The 20,783-nt window shown below is 42.3% G+C and overlaps 1 protein-coding gene across 3 annotated transcripts in view; it reads right to left on the reverse strand.

Annotated features, from left to right (window-relative positions):
* LOC132958292 (pyruvate carboxylase, mitochondrial-like) overlaps positions 1-20,783 on the reverse strand; it is a 275,195-nt gene that overhangs the window by 167,901 nt on the left and 86,511 nt on the right. The gene's annotated exons all lie outside the window — the stretch shown is intronic.

Below are 20,783 nucleotides of genomic sequence, written 5' to 3' on the forward strand. Positions count from 1 at the left end.
CGGCATGGCTGCAATTTTTTTTTTAATTACAGGGAAAAATAATTATGAAAATCTAACCTTTGGACACAGCTGCCTTGGCTATTTTTTTTTACTTTTGCCAATATTTAGTGAGCAGTATCACAAAATGGTAGCTCATTTTTTTTAAAAATTTTTATTAAATAATATTATTTTCTCACCTTAGACAGTGACAGCACTTTGAGTTTCTGGCTGGAGATATGTACATCAAACCATTTTCTAATCTCAACATTGTGTGATCAAAGTGTTTTTTTTTTTTTAATCATCTAAAGTGCCCAAAATGGACCTTGATCTATCGAGAGAAGAATGAAAGGTTATGTCTCAATCTTTACCGTCCAAAGACTCCAATTATTTGTCTTTACGATGTCAAAATTACTTTTATAGTTCAGTCTTGGTATCTGCAGTGACCGGGAGTTACTAGTGAACGAATTTGGCCTCAGAACCTAAAATTGAACACTTGATGGTCACTTCACCTTTCACTGTGTTTTCCCTTCCAATCTGCCATTCTTCACTTCTCCTCTTCTCTAACAATGAAAGAAAATAGCAAGTGAGAAATCCAAGAAAACCTTGACAGAAGGAAAAGAACCAAGAATAAAAGAGTGACATTGCTGTGTGGTTCTGGCTTTCAATTGTGATGATTTAGTGCTTTTATCAATTTGAACTCATTATTTGTGTGAAAAACAACTATTTTGAAGTTCTCAAATCAGGACATAATCCACCCTCCAACATGTGTCCTGTTCAATCAACTTGTCCGTCCTAAATCGCCCCTCCAACAAATATACCACCATGCAGTCCTCCATCTTCCATGCATCAATTCTTTCTTTTGTATCCTCTGCTCATCCATCATAAATCTGTACTATCCCATCCCTCCATTCCCCACTGACATCCATCAGTAGCTAATTCCTTTCAACATCTGCATTCAATTCCCGACATGCAAAATAACCAGCCATTCCGTTGCGCCTCGAACTCCATCCATCCATCATTTCCTTCTTTAAACCATTTCTCCTGCCACGCTTTGCTAATTCGCTTTGCTGGAAAGAAAGAAGAATGCCAGGAGATGAGACTCACTTGTTTTGCCCGGGAGTCGCAGGAAAAAGGTCACAATAATGGTTTGGCGTGCATAGCTGAGAAATGGACACCAGGAGCCACTGACCTAAAGTCACACTCTGGTGTATTTTGGTGCTTTTTTAAGCTCATCGTATTTTTCAGCAAGGAATGGTGACTGTTGATAAATAATGTCATTTTGTGCTCTAGAGGTGAAGCTGCTGCTAAAACACAAATTATGAAAGCCATGTAAGTGTTTCAAAGTTTAGGATACGATGATTACTTTACAAGAATACAACTTTATTACTGTGTTCACTGATGTTTTTGACTAGCAGCATGTTTTAAAATAAATATTTTATGGTTTACTATTTGATGTCTTCCAGCTGCTTGGCCAGAACTGTCAGAGATTTTGAAGAGTTTCCGGATGGACAGACAATTTACTTGTTGCCCTTAGCTACATGTAGTAATACCCCTGAGGACCCACACTGGAAGCCTGAAACCCTGGGGGAGTGTTAGTGTTAAGACTGCCGGCAGAGTAGCTCTGGGACACGAGAACGAGGAGGTTTCAAGCCTTTGCAAAAGGAACCCAGCTGCAGAAATGGCGACTGAGCTGATGGAACCTGTCTGTTGTTCCTGGCAGCCTGACCGGGAATGAAGGGAGTACAGTGCTGAGGTGGTTTATTACAACTCTCACCGAGACTGTATCTAAGGATGCTGAAAAGCTAGAGCTGTAAGGCCTGGGGTGCCAGGAGCTAAACCCTGCACTACTTCACCTGAGTATTTTAAAAAAGGCCCCTCGTGTCAATATATGTCGAAGGGAGTGTATGCTTGAATAGCTATCTGTTGCCTTGGTAATTGAGTATGTCTGCCTATTAAGCAAAACCCCATTTTCTGTGACAGAGAGACTATAAGTGAAAGTTTAAAAGTGGCTGTGGTCAGGCTACTAAAACACTTGGTTTATGTTGAGAGGAGAGCGACTATAGTGTCGGTAAATACTTAAAAAAGTCAATGCTTCCTATCTCATGCTTGAAGTGCTCTTGTTCAATATTTAATTAAGACCACAATCTTTCCCTCATCCTAACCAAGTGTTAAACACGAGAAGCCTTAATACAACCGACACAACAATCATGCTTTACTTGCCAGGAGCAGAGACTCCACAGAAAACTAATGAAAAACACCAAAGAGTGGATGTTTACAGATACCGTATACATTTAGAATAATGTTTCCCCATCTTCATAAAAATTGCAATTGCAGTATTACATTTCCTACAAACGTAATTGCCTATGCAAATTAGTTGTATATGCACACAATTTCCCGGAGACAAGGCTACCGCTCGCTCCCTCCTTCCATCCCTCTCTTCTTCCCAAAACTTGCCTGTGCAACACCCTCATACACGAGCCGATTTGTCACTCTCAATCCGTACTCTCCAGTCAAGCAGACCGTTAGGGACATGTCGCTAATTAACACCATCAACAATGCCTGGTTGCCACGGGGACTGGCCGCAACCGCCGGCGGCACAACGGTAAACAAATAGAATGTGTCATAAATGCCAACACTCATGCACACATTTGTTGTCTGTGTCTCTCTCCAACACACAAGCACTTGAGCAAACACACACAGGCTGAGGCTAACACTTGGTTGTAGAAATAGCCGAAACACGCACACATGCATCCAAATACTTGGCTGGAGAATTAAAGCGCACACCCCAAAACAATGGCACACAAGTGCGGTATTCACACGAGCACGCACAGGCTTTGAGTGTCACAGCATTGGCTCGCCATGTCTGGGGATACAGGATGATTAATCGCACTCCGTGCAGATGGCCACACTGGGGAGAGAAGGGGGAAAGGAGGAAGGCTGTCCTCTCTCGCTCTCAGCATCCGTCAAGCTTCCCCCCCCCACTCTTTCATCCCTCCCTCTCCACACCGGTCTCTGTTGACCCTCACTGCTCTCTCCCTCAGTAATATGTGAGATTTATGCGTGGCTTTCAGAGACTTACTGTCTTGAAAAGATGTCTACATGACCTACTCTAATGTGATTCAGTCATTCCATCTATTTGAAATGTCTTGTCTTAAATAATCCAATGTGCACAGGCAAATGTGCTCTTTTCAATTGAATCCTAATGCATCGACCCACATCACACTAACATGCACAAATCATTTAACCAAACCCATAAATATGTGCTGTTTGCCAATTTGTGAGCACAAGCACACTACATATAATTTATCTCCTTTACACACAACCCTGCCGCTCGCAGCACCTCTGAAGTGTCCAACCTGAGCAGGATAATGATGGCGACGGTACCCAAGGGAACAATGAATTGTATTAACGCTGAGTCACCCTCAGCTGCACTCTGTCATTTAGACTTAAAATGAGATAAAATGTTGCCAGTTAGAAATAAAATAAGATAGGAGCTACACTGCAGGTCTTGGAAAATAGTAGAGTGCAGGTACTTTTTTTTTGGTCCTTATGTAAGGACTTTAAGCTTTTACAGATCCACTTCCTCTGAGTTCAAATAGAAAATGCAGCACATTAAAGCAAAACCTCTATTTCTGTTGAACCGGACGCTGTTTGGAGATTTGTTTTAGCTCTGTGAAAAGAAAGGGGAAATCCTTTTCTCCACAGTCAGATGTAGCACCACAATTCAGGGCCGGCTAAAACCAGAGATTGTGTGTCACAGCGGCGCAGAGACACCCAGCTGACTTTACTTTGGCTGCGGGCTAACATGGCACTGAGTGAACCAAGGTGTCTTGAAATTTTGCTTTATTATAAAAATGAAAGGTCAGGGGAAAATTTTTATTGAAGTATAATGCCACCGCCGAGCTCCTCTCACCCTGCTGAGCTGCTTTCAAAAAATACTACAGAGAGCAGAGAGGAGCAGGGAGAAGGAACATGAATGACTGTGCTACAGAGACCCTTCTTGTAAGAGCAGCCCTGGCTGGATGTTTGGACACTGCCCTTAGGATGGAAATAAATATCCTGGAGTGAACTTTTATGATTCATGGAATGTTTGGTACCCGCGTCATACAGGTGTGAAATGTGTTACCATGATCCTTTGAGACCTTTTCGGTATTTAGTTTTACAGGAGTAAAATAAATTCTCTTAAAATGAAAAAGAAAACCTTTTCTTTCTTTGTCATGAATCAATTTTTATGGCGGTACAGTGCACGCACATGAAGAAAGTGGAAAGTGTTCCTGTAAAAGGTGGAGGAAAGACATGGCGTTACAGAAGGAACTATCTGTAGATTCCTTTGAAGAAAACTATTTCAAAGCTTTAAAGTAATTAAAAACATTCATTAGTCGTCGTTCATCTGATGATAACCCTCGCCCCCTTTTCTTTTCCTCCGTGTTTCCTGCCATTTTGCAATTTTGCATTTACAGTCATTTATCAACAGCGGTATTCTACGCCTCTAGAAGTCTTTAAATATTTAAATTTCTCATTACTTCTGATTAAATCTATAAGCTACCAGCTCAAATTAAACATCTGCAGAGACAGGCTTAAGTTATTTACGAGCTTTACCGCATTTTGTGCTGAAAACATGCCACATGTAACCTCAAAACGCCATTTGACATTTACTCTACTGCAATGCATTCTCTTTCTCTTCTCTTTTTTTCTTTTTTGAGTGGATTTGGCAAAGTGGAAAATAAGTTATTAAATGAGGACGCTAGGCTTAGTGTGACATTTCTTGGCTCGACAGTCGATAATCCGTCATGTGTGGAATGTTAAGATATTGTCAGTTTAATGACTTCATCCCAGACAGCGTCGACCACATTACACCCACACATCTCAATTCAGCCGAGCTATTATTATACATGGTCCATAACGCTCAGCTGCACAGGCCACGGCCGGCTCCAGCACGACCTTACAGCAGGGCGACCGACACTGGCCGGCCTAAATATGCAATTGCCGCTTTTGGCGAGGAGGAGGAAATAACTCAAGCAGCTTTTCAGGAATTCAGGGAGACATTTTTAGCGGTTTTTGCTTTTAAAATTTCATGGATGGCGAGTTTTCTTTCAGCTTAAACACATGCTCAGAAATCGGGACACATTTCAGAGAAAACACCAAAACTGTGGCGTGGGAATGTCTCTTTGGTACGGCAGTAAAGCAAGGGGAATGGTAACACATTTGTGCGACAGGCAGAAGATTCTCAACAACCTGTGGGCCTGGAGCGAGTACATTATACAGGCAGAGCAGGCAGGGGAAGGTGGAGACAAGAATGTGAATGGGAGCTAATGGGGATAATATGGAGATTGGAAACAAATGGTGCTGCTGTAGGGCTGGAGCCAAATCCTCCAGCTATCTGTACAAGATGAATGTACTGCTGGTTGGATTCCTGTCTCTGTAGGGGATCTCCAAACGCTAAGATTTTCACTTCTGAATTGATCACCACATTTTTCAGCTTTGAGAAGTCTACAGTGAGACAAACTTACCAAAACATAGATACATTATGTTGGTGAAGCAATTGTTCTAACTGTAGGCCTATTCCTTTAGTCGACAGCAGAGCTAATTGTTTTCTAGGTTTAACCCATCTGGTGTCAAGGTAAAGATCATCATGGCTCTGACATTTAAAACGTGGATCAGTGGTTTCTCTGGAGCACAGGAGGAAGAGACATGATTCTTAATGTGCGGGAGGGATTCCACAGATAATGCAGGGAGTAAACACAAACAGAAGGTTGCTCCCAGAGCTGGGATGTCACATGATCAGTGATGAGTGCACATTTGAAATGGTTTCTCAAGGCAGTGAAGGAAGTGATAGAGTCCAGCCAGATCTGCTGTTCATTTTATTAAATTACATGACATATTAACACGGCTGGTTTCACACACAGCATATGGACTAGATAAGAGCGCAAGTCAAAATCCAGCTCTGGCTCAAATTGCTAATTGTCTTGCTAATTTTATTTTAATTGCCAGTAGTCCAGCTGAAAAAATCTGTTTAACCAGTTGGACCAGCTCTAATCCATGACGGGATTGACTGTTTCCCCTACACATTGTGGTCATTAGGCCTGACTGATTTATCTGGTCACTGGTGACGTCTAAGGATCAGCTAAATGGGATTGGAAAAAATGAATTCGATTAGGTGGCTTTTCCCAGCTCATTCATTCTCCTCCTCCCTCCTTTTCCAACTGTATCTGTGATTCTGCTCATCCCTCATACTCATGTCTCCTCCCTTTAACCTTCTCATTGCCCTTCCAGTCGAATGTAAGAGTGGATGGCTTTTTATTAAACTACTCCTAACTCCAGACTTTTATCACTTTGGTTATGATTACAAATTATCCTCCAGCATGGTGAACATGATTGGAATTTTTGTCAATAAAACATACTGAATCTTTTTTGGCAATAGCTTTTTCCTTTAAGAAACAGCATAATGATTTCTGACATGAATAAAGCTGTTTTTGCAAACTAAAAAAAGGCCTTTCTGCAATCCACTGATGACTGCTGGGTGTTAGGCCTCATTTAAAGATCTTGAGGATTTATTTTTATTTATTCACAGCTCTCACTTCAACTGACCTTTAAAATCTTTCTGTACCACTCGACTCCCTGAGGCCCTCGACTGCTGCTTTTATACTCATTCTTAAATTCTACACAAAGACTAAGCCCCTGCCACTAGACTCACTGTACCCTAGGGTTGAAACGTAATGAAGCAACGCTCAGACGGCAGCGTCCGGGGTCTTTTCAGCGCATAGCGGGCAATCAACAGGAAACGTGAAGTATACTTTCAATCTCTCAATCTTTTTTTCATTTGACGTTCAAGACCCCCAGAGAAAACTCTAAATGAATGAAATGATTTCATACTACTCAACTTAATTCACATTTCTGATTTTTTTTCTCTTGAGTAAGGTCATTTCATTTGTTTTGCTTCAGAGAGAAAATACAGAAAGAAACTAATTGTACCCTGACTTTCCTCTGATTTGAAATGAAGAGCTACAATAAGCAAAGTGAGGTTCGTTGACTCTTTCCAGTAAGATAAGGTTCGTTATTTATTTTTTTCTTTGCTTTCTTAGACTTGTTTTAGAATCAGAATCGTTTCTTATTGCCAAGTAGATTTACACATACGAGGAATTTGACTTGGTGTTTTGGTGCGAAACAATTCACAGAAGACTAAAAGATAAAATGGTAAGAAGCTATAATAAAAAAAAAAACAGCAGTGCTCCTGCTGACAACTTAAATAGAAGAAGATAAAAGGGTTAGTGGTTAGACTTTCACCGTGTTGTCTTAAATGTACAACTTTGTTTTTTAAATAATCCATTCGAGCATTTCATTCCGGCTTACTTCATATTCATTTGGAAGAGCATTTTGCAAACCCTTATTCAAAGGGATTCAAGATTCAGCAACTTCTCTACAATCATTTTTTTTTCCAAAGTGGATTTCTCAGGTACATAATTTAGCAAGCCTCCATAGAAGAGATTTTATTTTGTATTGTACTGTATGAGGCGCATCTGTATTACATGTCCTTCTATTTTCTTCTGCTGCATCATTTCTTCTCATCCTGCATGACACAAGTAGAATCGAAGGCCGCGCAGGAAGTGACATTTCCCAGCCTAAAAGGGAGAAATAATAAAAAAGGACAAAATGCCAACATAGACCTGTTTTTTTCCCCTCTGCCCTGTTTACTCTGTTTCATCCTCAAGCACTTTACAAAAAAACCTCTCTCTAACCCAGGTTAACCTTCTTCTCCTTCCACTTTTCCATCGACTTGTCAGCTGCTACTCCTCCCCCTTTTCCTCCCATCTCCAGCGTTTCTGTTTTCTGTTTGCTTTCTGCTGTTTAAAGTCAGACTTTCATTTTTTGTCACACCTTCACCTTTCTGACTGCTTCCTGCACTGCTCTCCGCGTCGCACACACCCGCTTCCTTTACCTCGCCCCTGTTAGTGCTTCGTGTCCCTTCCGCTTATCCCTCGCTCTCTCTCCTCTGTTTCTCTGGTTGTTTTCTTTCCTGCCGCTGCTGAATCGTAAACATTGCGTAACCCACGGCGATTTCAGAACCCTCTTTATAATGCAAGCCAACTGTGACACGCAAAGCCGCACGCACACCTCAAGCTATGTGACCAAATCTTGACAGGGAACTGTACATGGGCAAAGAAAATCAACTCAAATGTCCATTTACTTGAACACACACACACACACACAAACACACACACACACACACACACACACACACACACACAAACACACAGTTACACAGAGTCACTTAAAGTTGACAAGCTCAATATGTTTATGGCTGCAAAATCAAAAACTTGGTTGAACTTTGAGTGTGTATGCCGAAAGGTCTGAAGCACTCATATATCAAGATCCCACACACACACACACACACGGACACACACTCTCAGATAAACACTTCACATACCCCACAGTGTTTCATGTAAACAGACCCTTCTGGGGGTCTCTCTCTCCCCCCCTCCCATCACCACCCTCCATCTTTTGATGGCCTGTTCTCTTTTCCATCTCTCGCTATCTCTCCCGATGCCTCCATCTTCCTACCTCGTCTTTTCCTTTCCACCCTCTCTTTCTCTCTCACTCTTTCCCTCCCTCTATGAGTCATCCCCCCCCTCTCTCTCTCTCTCTCTCTCTCCATATCTGTCAGTCCATTCCTTTATTCTGTGCCTTCACTCTTCAGAGGGATCCTCATTTTACTGGAACGATGGATGAGAGGCTGGGGCCATCTGCAAGAGCTGATAAAACCAGCCCCACACACACACACACACACACACACAACACAAACATACAGCCTCAGAGATACTGAAATACATACAGATGCAACAAGGAGACAAATGCAGATGCATCACTAAACCTGTAAACGCACGCACAATTCAGGAACACAGTGCAACGCAGACACATTCCAGTGAACACACTGTGGGAAAATAAAATCTGTGAACACAGCATTAGACACATAAAGACACACACACACACACGCACACACACCCCCTCTTTAGCCAGGCATGGTTATGTGGGACACATGAGCCGAAACCTCTTCGACAGAATCTGCACGTCAAGGAGGGAGAGAACGAACGGAACGAAGAAGATGAGACTAGATGAAAGAAAGAGTAACATTAACTAGATGAGAGCTGGAATAAAGATGAGCACGGGGAGTGTTGGGGAAAGACGGGGTCAGGAGGGAGAGTAAAAAAGAGTGTGGAATAGATGGAAGAGTTGGTGATGAAGATGTAGGGAGGAGGAGGAGAGGTGGAGGGGAGGGGGGGAGAGAGAGGGGGATTGATACAAAGAGCCTGGAGGAAAGATTATTCCGAGAGAGATGAGAAGAAGAGATGAAGTGAAGAGAAAGTTGAAGGGTTGGTCAGCATGATGGAAGATGACAGAGCTTTGGTGAAAACACAATTATTGGAGACAAAGTCTTTCCAAACTGAGTCACTTTGAACACATTTGAACAGAAACAGTCCAGAGAAAAGTGGCCTCCATTCTGACAGCGCTCTTGCTTTGGTGAACAATAGTCATTGGCACCACTTTATCGAGACTCTTTACACCCATCCAACCCTTATTCACATATTTCATCTCCGTAATTAAGCTTATTATGGAGATTATGTGGAATGTCATGTGTTTTTTTGGGGACTTGATGGCCAGTCCGAGCCAAATTCCTTTCTAACCGTTAGAACATGAGGAATCCTGGTTACTCTAGTCAAACAGACTCATTTAATTCACTCTAATTCCTCCTTTCAGGGATCAGAAAGACCACCGACTGATGTGAAAACCAACTCGCACACAGGCACCGTCTCAGCATTATAATATCAAATCAAAACGGAGGAACAAAGGCGTGCCATGGCTCCTGTTTCACTAATGCGTGGCGCGCTGAAGGACACGGGGGTCTCTCACAATGGCGGCCGCCCCGAAAAACAATCCGGGAGGCCTCCCCTTCACTCGTTCGGCGTTACATTAAAATGCAGAGAACCGTTTGTCTGCCAGTCCGACTGAGCGGCCGCGCTCTCGGAGGAAATGTGCGGCTGCTGTCGCTAATACCAATTAAAAGTTGTGACTTTGCCGGGGGAAAAACGAGGTCAGATTCATGTTGTGATTAGCCTGGCTCTTCTCCGCGCAGCCTTGGCAACTGAGGGTCACAGAGGCTGACAACTGACCCCAAGAGAAACGGATAAATCTGTTAGATTGTGTCAGATTTGACAGGATGTGCTGTACTACGTTTATAGCTGTACTTTAGCATGTTAGCTGTTATTTTGCGTTAAAACCCTTCCTCAATGTGAACCCTTGTTAACCCAATTTTAGGATTATATTTTTGTGACATTTCAGATTACACCGTTCTTTGACAAAGTTCCTCTCAGTCCATCTATTTTATTTTCTCTCTCCTTCCCTACCGCCCTTTCCAATCAGACCATCAGAAAAGATGTCAAAACATTCATCATTTTACTATTTGATTGGTAAGTTTCCACTTCATCCAACTCAAACATCCAATCCAATTTTGTTTTCCTCTCACTTCAGAACAAATGAGATCACAGCCCAATCCATAAATGGAACCGTTGTTCAAGCATTAATGAGGTGACACTCTGTTTCTGGCAATGGAAATATCAGATGTCCAAACTCTGGGAAGTAAGGGGATGTTTTTTTAAAGTTTGTCTAACCAGTAAGTTCCCCCATTCAAATGATCAAGGCAGTTTCTGAATCTTGATCTCAGTGTATGTAACTGCAGCAGTCAGGAAGCATTTCAAACACTCTGCCAAAAAAGATCTTTTCAATGTGGCCTGGATGCTGAGGGCCTCTGAATTTGTATTTCAAGAAAGAAGAAAACACTTTCAGAGAAAATTATTTCTGTTTACCTTCAACCAGCTACCTGATATCACTCCTACTGAATAAAACACACAAGTAATGGGTCTCTCTCTCTCTCTCTCTCTCTCTCTCTCTCTCTCTCTCTCTCTCTCTCTCTCTCTCTCTCTCTCTCTCTCTCTCTCTCTCTCTCTCTCTCTCTCTCTCTCTCTCTCTCTCTCTCTCTCTCTCTCTCTCTCTCTCTCTCTCTCTCTCTCTCTCTCTCTCTCTCTCTCTCTCTCTCTCTCTCTCTCTCTCTCTCTCTCTCTCTCTCTCTCTCTCTCTCTCTCTCTCTCTCTCTCTCTCTCTCTCTCTCTCTCTCTCTCTCTCTCTCTCTCTCTCTCTCTCTCTCTCTCTCTCTCTCTCTCTCTCTCTCTCTCTCTCTCTCTCTCTCTCTCTCTCTCTCTCACACACAGAAACAACTTTGAATTGTTTCATATTAAATCGTCGTGCAGTGTGCTCAAAACAACAGATGAGTCACAAAGAGGTAAGTCTCTACTAATGTAACAACAGACCTGATTAAAACTAACAAAGAGTGCAGACAGGAGACACTACTAACTACAGCATAAAGAACATCTCTGAACACAAAGTGGCATGAACCCCTACAACACACATACAGAGCAAAAAAAAACAAAACAACTGGAAGACTGGAAGAGGAAAATAATGACAGTGTGTCCGTGAGACAACTTAAAAATACAGTCATGGACCCTGAAGATATAAGGACGGTGCAGATAAATAGAAAGAAGGACTAGTGGGAGAGAAGGAGAGACAGAAGAGAGCAAGGAGGGGGAATGGTGGAAAATTGGAAGAAATGGCATCCAGGTATGCAAAGCAGAGAGAGGGACAGAATGATAAATAGGGCAGTGTTAGTCACAAAAATAGGAAGGTATATTGTAAAACGAGGAGATGGGGATCAGGTGTATATAAAGAGATGGAGAGAAGAATGAAGGAATCTGCTAAAGAAATAAACAAGCGAGGGAGGGGCCCGGACGATGGAGGAATAAGGTACTAAGAGGTGACAAATCAGGAGAAGATTTCCATCGAGAGCATTGGAAGCAGGGAGAACGAAAGAATGGGACAGGACGAGAGACGGGGGGAAACAGATTGAGAAAGCAAACGATGGAACAAAAGCATAAAAATGAAAGACAAAAGCGAAAGTGAAGGAAGACTTGCAAAAACAAATCAGCAACAGGAAAGAGGCGAGGAGAGGCAGAGGGGAAAAGACAAGGAGGTACAAAATTGTGAGGAGAGAATGGGGCAAAGAAAGACAATGCGAAAACGGGGCTGAAAGACAACAAAAGATGGAAATATGAAGCTGCAAAAACAAATCAACTAAGAGAGGAGAGGGAGAGATGGAACGAGACAAAGGTACACCAGGGAGTGATGAGAAATAGCGGGCGGGAGAAAAGGTGAATAATAACTAGAAAGAAAACTTGTGCAGAGGAAAATATGAAATGGAAGAGGGGATGGGGGAGAGATAGTAGAGAGTGAAAACAGAGGAGGAATGATGAATGAGAAGAGTTGGGGAGGAGAGAGCGAATCGGCTGGAGAAATACCAAACGACAGGAATATGAGTCTTGGAAAAAAAAAGGTGTGTTGACATTCTATTCTACACACACAAACACACCTGTATGCATGAAGACACCTGTAAATAATGTATGGTCCACAAACACAATCACAACGGAAAGAGGAGGAAATTGATGTTGACAGCAGGAAGTGAGGAGGGCAAATGGAAATAGCTCCAGAAAAAATGTGGCGAATGATAATAGATGGAGAGATACGCTGTGGTGGATGGGGTGGGGAGATAGAAGACAAGAGGACAGCCATTACTGCACATGGAGTTATACTACAAAATAATACATGGGTTGAGCTTAAGTATGTGTTCCTGGGGGAAACGTATATCAAAGCATGTCACCTTTCTAATATCTTAATGGCTGAGATTAGCATGCTGTGGATATTCAATGTATTGCCACTGAGAATCTAATCGCTCACACAGATGGACAACTTGAACGTTTTCATCATTTACTATGATCTATGATGAACGAGAGGCTTAAACCTGCCGTGGTTGTTGTTGGAGCAGCTGTTGTGCTCGTTTGTTCCTGGAGATAGTCTTAGAGCTGTTGATGTTGAATTTTTGTTTTTTTTGTGTAATCACTTTAAAACACCTTTTTTTTTGTGATTTTACAGTTTTTTCAGGATAACATATGGGAACGCAGGGCACAACTATCTGATAAAAGAAAAAAGCGACCTAAAGAATAACAATTTTCCATAAAAAGCCATGTATGCTTTTATATATGGACTAACACGGGATACTATTGTTTGTTGGTTTACATAACCCTGGTATTACTTCAATGGTCATTTGTACAAATATCTTTTTACTTAAAGGTCCCATATTCTGCTTTTTCTGGTTTTACATGCTCTTTAGTGTGTTTTCCAAGTGTCCTGTGCATGTTTAGGCACATCTATGTGCAAAAATTCAAAGTCCGCGGAAATGCGGCTTCTCCTACGTCCTCCTGTTAGCTGTAGCATTAGCTGCATGTAACGCTCGGTTCTAGCCCCCCTCGATAAAAATTTGTCAGTCCGACGTCATTGTCAGTGTGAGATCACTGATCTAAGCCCATTGGCTCGTTGTGGCAAGCCCTGCAGCTCATGTTGAAATTTCCGAGAAGCGTGCTGAGCAACTGACCAATAACGACAGAGCGGATCGGCAGACCAATCAGAGCAGACTTGGCCCACGTGGGGTCTAACAGTGGGGGCTCAGCAGAGTGTAGCTGACGGACTCAGAGAGTAGAGGGAGCAAGGAGGAGCAGTACATGAAAACAGACACTTTTTTCAGACTTTAGCTATTGTGAACGTACAAAAGTAGGAACATAGATTAAATATATGAACCCCAAAAAGGGCAGAATATGGGCTCTTTAAGGAGACAATATCCATACATGCCCACATATATCTATGGTCATGAATAATGTCATCAACAAATTTGTCCAGAAACGTAGAAATGAACTTTCTTATTGTATAATCTACTGTACTGGCAAAGCAATGCAAGCACCACCTGTATAAAGTGTCACAACATTAGCACCTTTGCTCTTATTTTATTCGAGTCACAGTAATTCTGTGGAATAATATCGAGCCGTACAGCTGTGGCTCAACCAGTTAGTCCTAAGAAATGAGCAAGGTTGGCGTCGAAGCACAGAGGGTACAGCCAGCACATATGGTATCTGTTGCTGCTATACTGCACCAAAGGTAATCAATTTAAAGTCATTCATGCTTTGTTTTCTAATTTATTGTTCCTCTTAATTATGTCTAAGTGTTTGAACGTCTGCTTCAGAATAATGTCATGAAAGTGCTTCGTTGTTATTCCTCATGAGAAGCATCCATTTGCCATTTCTTCAGCAACGGAACACATTTATCTACAGGGATTATTTAACTTCTCTCTCACAAATTGAAGGCGGTACTCATTAGCACTCATTGTTGGGAGGAGTTTTACATCAGTGAAGGGAGTCTGAGTCACAGCAATGATGCTAAAAAAAAAAAAAAAAATCGATTCCATTGATTACCTGCAATAGTTGGGGATCTCTTTTACGACATGTGGAACCAGAAGCTGTTAAAAGTGAAAATTGAGAGTGTGGCAGAGCATTTTATTGAGTGCGCTCATGCATGTTTCCCCACTTTCGGCACATTAGACTCTCCTGGACGAGCTGCACAAACAGGTTGAAAAGCTGAACTCGCTGTATTGACACATATGTGCGATGCAATCAAACGGGCCAAAACCTCCGACCAAGCCTCAAGCTTTTCTCAACACTTTCAACTGCTGGAATTGTTAATGATTAAAATGTCTCCAACTCTATATTATTAGTAATGATTTTTTTTTTTTTTTTTTTTTGGTGCAGGGTTGTATATTATTAGTAATGATTTCTGTCTGGCTCTTTTGATTAATTAAATTACAAATGATGAGACAACAGAGAGAAAATGGAAGGGATGGGAGGCAGGATGGAGGCAGAGCAGGAGAAAAGAAAGTGAGACGGTAATTTGGCGATCCTACCTTAACGCATGAGCAGAGAATTGAGAGGAGGTTGGACTAATGGAGGGAAGGGAGAAATGTCACTCCATAAAATAGTGGGCTAATTTAGCTCTATAATTACCATGTCGATGAGTGGCAGAAATGGAGGGGGGTGAGGGGGTATTGTATCGCTCAAAGTATGATGAGATCGGACCAGAGATTATGTGAATAAAACACCAGGATAAGCACACACACACACACACACAGTTAAAATAAAGGAACACGTACTGCTTTCTCCGTCACACACACACACACACACTCTGCAGGAGACAGTCAGCTCACGTTGGAGGATCTCCACGCATGACCTTCTCAAGGTCAAAGGTGGTTGCTGTGGAAATTACACCCCGTGCTGCTGCATGTGTGTCCGTTCCTGTGGTGCTGCTGGTTTGCCCTCCTGCAGGTGTGTGTGTGTGTGTGTGTGTCTGGGGTTCTAACACCTGGTCAGAGATCCTGGATGTTACCAGAGTTAACAAGGTGGCGTGTGAAGAGCCTGTGTGTCCCCCATGCTCTCTTTGTCCTTATGGTGGGTGTGTGTGTGTGTGTGTGTGTGTTTCACAAGCTATAGTCTGCTTTCACATTTACCTTGGTGCATCTATTCCATACATTAAGATCTTAGCTATTTTAAAACAGCGTGAGGGAGAAAAAACTGGTTCAGAAGACTCAACACAGTCTAAGGTAAAACCAGGAGAAGGGATGAACAGGATTTTATTAAGATTATCGTGCTTGGCAGAGGAACCACATCATGTGACTTCAACTTCAACAACTGCGCTGGGGGTTAAATTAGAGATTCTAATGCTTTGCTCAGAGAAGAAAGAAACAAAAACATCGTGTCACACAGAGCTAGAAAAAGTAGCTGATCATAAAAGCTGTGAAGCACTTAGCCCTTGGTATTTCTAAATTCAGATACTTGGAAACAACTCCAACATAGCTTGGAAGTTGAAAGTTGTTTGATTTGCATGGTAGTTAAATTGAGACTTTTCAGACCTTCAAAAACAAACAGAGATGAAAGCAGCCATAGATTCTGCTTCATTTTAGCCCAACAAGCAGAAAAACACTCGAGCTCTTTCACGAGCAATTCCATAGGTGTGTTTATGGCACTGAACAAAATGGGAGATAACGGTAACTAAGTGAGACAGTCAAAAAGGTGCAGGATGTGTCTGGTGTGCAAACGAAGATGAGGAAAAACAAGTGAAACATGGTTTTTAATTGGAACCCGTGCTTTTCTTTTTACAAAAGCAGACAGACAAGCTTGCATACAGACGCACACAACACACACAGCAGCATTGTAAAACCTATTATTAAAACATTGAGTGATGTATGCAAATGTGCTCCAATAAAAGAAACAAACAGGAGGAGGAGGCGTGCTGGTGGAGGCTGATGGAAATAGAGACAGATGTGAGTAACGCTGGTTAGGGAGAGGAGAAATCTGATTTATGGGAGAAAATATGGGATGGTAGTTAAATCCTTTTTGGACATTCAAATCCAGACTGGTAAGAAAAAAAAAAAGGAATGGGAGAAAGGTAGATCAGGCAGTGAGGTCTTGTAGCTCCATTTGAGCTTACAAAACAGCCAGTGTGATGGGCTTTGTTTCTCTGGAGCTACATGTACATGCTGGTGTTTTCTTTTTAGCCGACTGAATCATGCATGACTGTGGGAAGGAAAGAGGGAAGAGAGAGAGAGAGCAAAGTGGGGGGGAAATTGAGGAACTGAAATGAGTTACACAAAGAGGTGGACAATAAGAATGAGGCGAGGAAGAGGGGAACAGTATGGCCTGACGACTTGCTTTTGTTTTGTAGAGACGCCGGGTAGAGAGAGAAAATGTAAGGACAGGAGGAGGAAAGGCGATATGGAGGGAGTGTAAGAATGAGGTGAGGGATGAGAGGATGGGGCGAAATATGATGGCGGCAAAGAGACAAGAAACAGAAAATAAGGGTTAGGACATATGGTGAAAAAATAAGTAAAGAGGGCCGGGTAGACGAGGCGGAAAGAGGGAAAAGAAGAACATATGATGGCTGAAATAGAGAGCCGTGATGGAGTGATTCACTCCAATAAATGGAGATATCCGTAACAAAAAGATTGATGGATAGATTTGCAGGTAGACGGGAAGACGAGAACTACAATTGTTGCTCTCTTGTTGATGAAATCAGATATCGACAAAGACAAATTTCACAACCACTCCTTCACATTTGTACAGGATGAAGAAAGACCAGACCTTGGCCCACCTCCTGTTTGTCCCTGCAGAGTATATATTGTAAAGCTCTATTTCCACCTCTTTATTTTGATTTGATATGATTTCTGGCTCGGGTAAATTGTCGTCATCAGCCACTTATGGTGAAGGCTTTTCCACTCGTGCTCCTTAGAAATGGGCGAGCTAAACTAATCACAGAGCTCATGTGACCAAAAGGTTGGCGGATACATCGACTGTAACTGTGAGTGCCTGCGCAAGAAAAATAGATTAAAATACAAAATGTCAAGGTGCTGCTTTAATACTCTCCTTCCCTCCCTGCTTGCTTGATCCAAAAGCACGCAGTCAATCCCTCGCTGTCGTTCTGCCGACAGGGCTGCCGCTACCCGCGTGCTATGACATCCATCACTCCTCATCGTCGTTGTTGAAGCCTCTGCCTCTACCCCCCCACTCTCATCCCTGTGCGCCTCACACCCTACTGTTATTTCTCAATATACCCTGTATTCCTCTCTACCTGAACACTGGATTTGCTCTGTTTTGTAGCTAGTTATGCATCCATTAAGTCATTCTCATCTGATACAGCATTGGCAGATCTTTCCCCCGTGGAGACCGAGCTCTTTGACTCACTCACAATTCCTTCTTTCTTGTATTCATTATTACAGGAAGATGTAGAAACATTTAAGGGTCATAGATGATGCTAGATTTCAGAAATATTTTGAATTTCGACCTCTTTTTGCGTGACGAAATCCTGCACACTCTCTTGCACAAAATCACCATTTATTAGGAAAAGCTTGGCTGAACAGTGATTTTAACCCTTATTGATGATACTGGACGATATGGCGCTTGAATTGAGACCGTCGGTTGTAGTTCAGTCACCAACCCAAAGATGACGCCCCGTTTTACTTTTCTATGACCTTTAGATTTTAAACAAAAAAAAAAATCAAAGTCAGAGTGAAAACTTTTTGAAAAGCCTTGCGTTGTCCATTAACTGTCTTCAACACAACACGCAGCACCAGATGTTCAAAAGGGACACTGCATTTGAGGGTCAGATTTTTGAACAGAAGCCGAGCGACGGCGGGGTGTAAAATGACTTCTCTAACACGCGTTCTTCCCTTCCGTATTCACACCTGGTGCTATTTCGTAACCTCTTTGCTTTCTGTCTGGCGATCTTCTCACCTATTCCTTTCATCTGCACTGAAAGCCCCATTAAAAGGGGATGAGAGAACTGGATAAAAAGCTCCCATGTCTGTTCTCTTTGTCCAAGTTGTCCCAGAAAATGAACTCCAATGGTATGCAAAACAAGGGTGTATCCATTACAGATTTGACCTGTTGGAGCTTTGCTTCTGTTTTGTTCACAAACAGAATCAGTACCTCTACTCAAAAACACATGTTCCTCCCCCCCCCCGTCTGTGTTCAGCTCTTATGTTTCCATTCCAATTAATCTCTCTTCTCTCCTGCAGGCTTCCAACATTTTAAGCATTTTATAAGAAGTAAAAGAATTGTAAACTTTGGTGCCAATTGTTGTGCTAACTAGAAGCAGGAACCTTTCTACTGCAGTGTCTGATTCCTTCTTTCTCCTGCTGCCACACAGCCGCTCTCTTACATGAGATGGGAGTCGACAGGCAGCATGTTCAAGAGTGCAAGAAGCACTAGTTTAAGTTCAAAGTGGTAAGACACTGTGGCATCCTCCAAACTCTGCTTTGGCCATTTGCGTCTCTGAAATTTCTGTTAAAATGTTGCAGAAATGACTCCATATCATCGAAGATAATTAGAGATCCCCCCCCCCCAAGCTTCAAGAGACCTAAAAGCCCATAGCGTGACGATACTCTCACCGTCCTGCTCTCCACCTTTCACTGCGTCACTCAGTCACTGACCCTGTCACAAGCCCTTCTCTCATGATTTATTCATCTGTCCCTCAAACGTAGCATTCCTACATCCAGGCTTTCCTGTGCTGATTGTGTTTGCTTCATTTATATTGCATGGTAATGGTGGGGCTGGGGCTGTCGCTCTGTTGACATGTTTCATATCGCCACTGTGAGGCTAAATGGTAAAGTGGAGAAAAAGAGGGCAGTGGGGAAAGAGAGATGGCGAACAGATAATATCAGAGAAAAGGTTGTTGTGGGGTGGAAATGGGCAGAAGAGGGAATGAGGCTGTGGTGGATGGGGGGGTAAGTATAGGGGGAATATGTACATTATTTTAAGAGGAGGGGAAAGGTGGGAGGGAAGCTTGAGTGATGCAGGGGGAGAAAAGGAGAAAAAATAAATAGTGGGAAAAAAAAGGCAGAAAGTCCTTGAAATGGGAAGGTCACAAGCTATTCCATGGTCTTTCAGATAACTTGCTGAGAAAAGCACTATACAGGGTACACGTCCATTTTCACAGTGAGTAGTAATGCACCCAGCAAGTGAGAAAGAAACATGATGGGCATGTCTTTAAATTGCTGATACCTCTGCTGATTTAAATAGTGCTCTGTTGTCTGTTAAATATTTTATATGTCAGGGTGATTTATCCAGGATAATATTTTTTTTAAAAAAAACAGTCCAATCATTGAGCCACATAATCTGTTTATAAACTACAACAGCCACCCCTGGGTTATAAATTAATGGACGTAGATTAAATTGAAATAAATCTGTGTGCACAACACAACCATGTAGTTTCTCAAGCTCGCTCAGAACTAAGAGAGAGAGAGAGAGAGAGAGAGAGAGAGAGAGAGAGAGAGAGAGAAATGATTTGTTTGATTGGAAAGCTACCAGTGCACATCGACTTCAATCACATCCCAGGAGTCAAAAATCATGCTGTTAAGTCACTAGGCAGCAATATCAGTATTTTATTCACAGCATCGATGGCATGCTGAAAGAGCGAGGGCACGTTATGAGTCCAGAGGGTCTCCGGGAATTTATAGTTTCCCTATCGCAGTAAATTTGACATTCGCACAATAATATCAGAACATTGATCAGCTTCCTGTGTCTGCGTATGAGCAGTGCCGAGCTGTGGATTGCACTTTTCTTCCAAGACATTGAAGAAAACTGCATCTGTGTCATATTATGAGACAAGTTATTTCACACTGAATTTATATCATCTTTCTCCTCCTAAAAAAAGAATCCGGCCATGTTTAGCTGAGTCTTGGCTACAAACAAACATCCTCGCCATAGCCAACACACACCCCAAGGCTCGTGTAAGCACAACGCACTGCTGAGGTCAAAAGCACCGTTATCTCTTATAATTATCTTTAGCACAAGGTTCAATTTGTTTTTATTCTGATAAATGCCTCTTTTATTCCGATTAAACCTTGCTTTAATTCTAGTCTGCCATTTTTATTGATTCAAACGGGCCTTCATTACCATTTAATTATTTGTAAAGCGCTTTGTGACACAGTTAAGGCCGATAAAAGCTAATAGAGAATCAGCACAAAGGAACACATTAGAGGGAGGGGAGCAGGACGGAGGAGGTTTGAGGAGAAGAAGGGAAACAGAGGAGGAGCGGGTGGGTGTACAGTTTAGGTTGAAGGGCGAAAGGACTTGACAGCACAAAGCATTGAGGGATCAGACCTCATCAGCGGGGGAGAGATTTATAGGGACACTATGAGAAATGGCGGATGGTGTGAGGAAATGCAGGACATGTGCCTGTGCATGGAAACACAGAGCACTCGTATAGTGACCTCTGTGTCCGCTCATGTGTGAACACTGTCAAACAATATCACTTTTCCTTTCACACAA

Source organism: Labrus mixtus, chromosome 23 (assembly GCF_963584025.1).
Source record: "Labrus mixtus chromosome 23, fLabMix1.1, whole genome shotgun sequence".
In the NCBI taxonomy this organism is placed as follows: domain Eukaryota; kingdom Metazoa; phylum Chordata; class Actinopteri; order Labriformes; family Labridae; genus Labrus; species Labrus mixtus.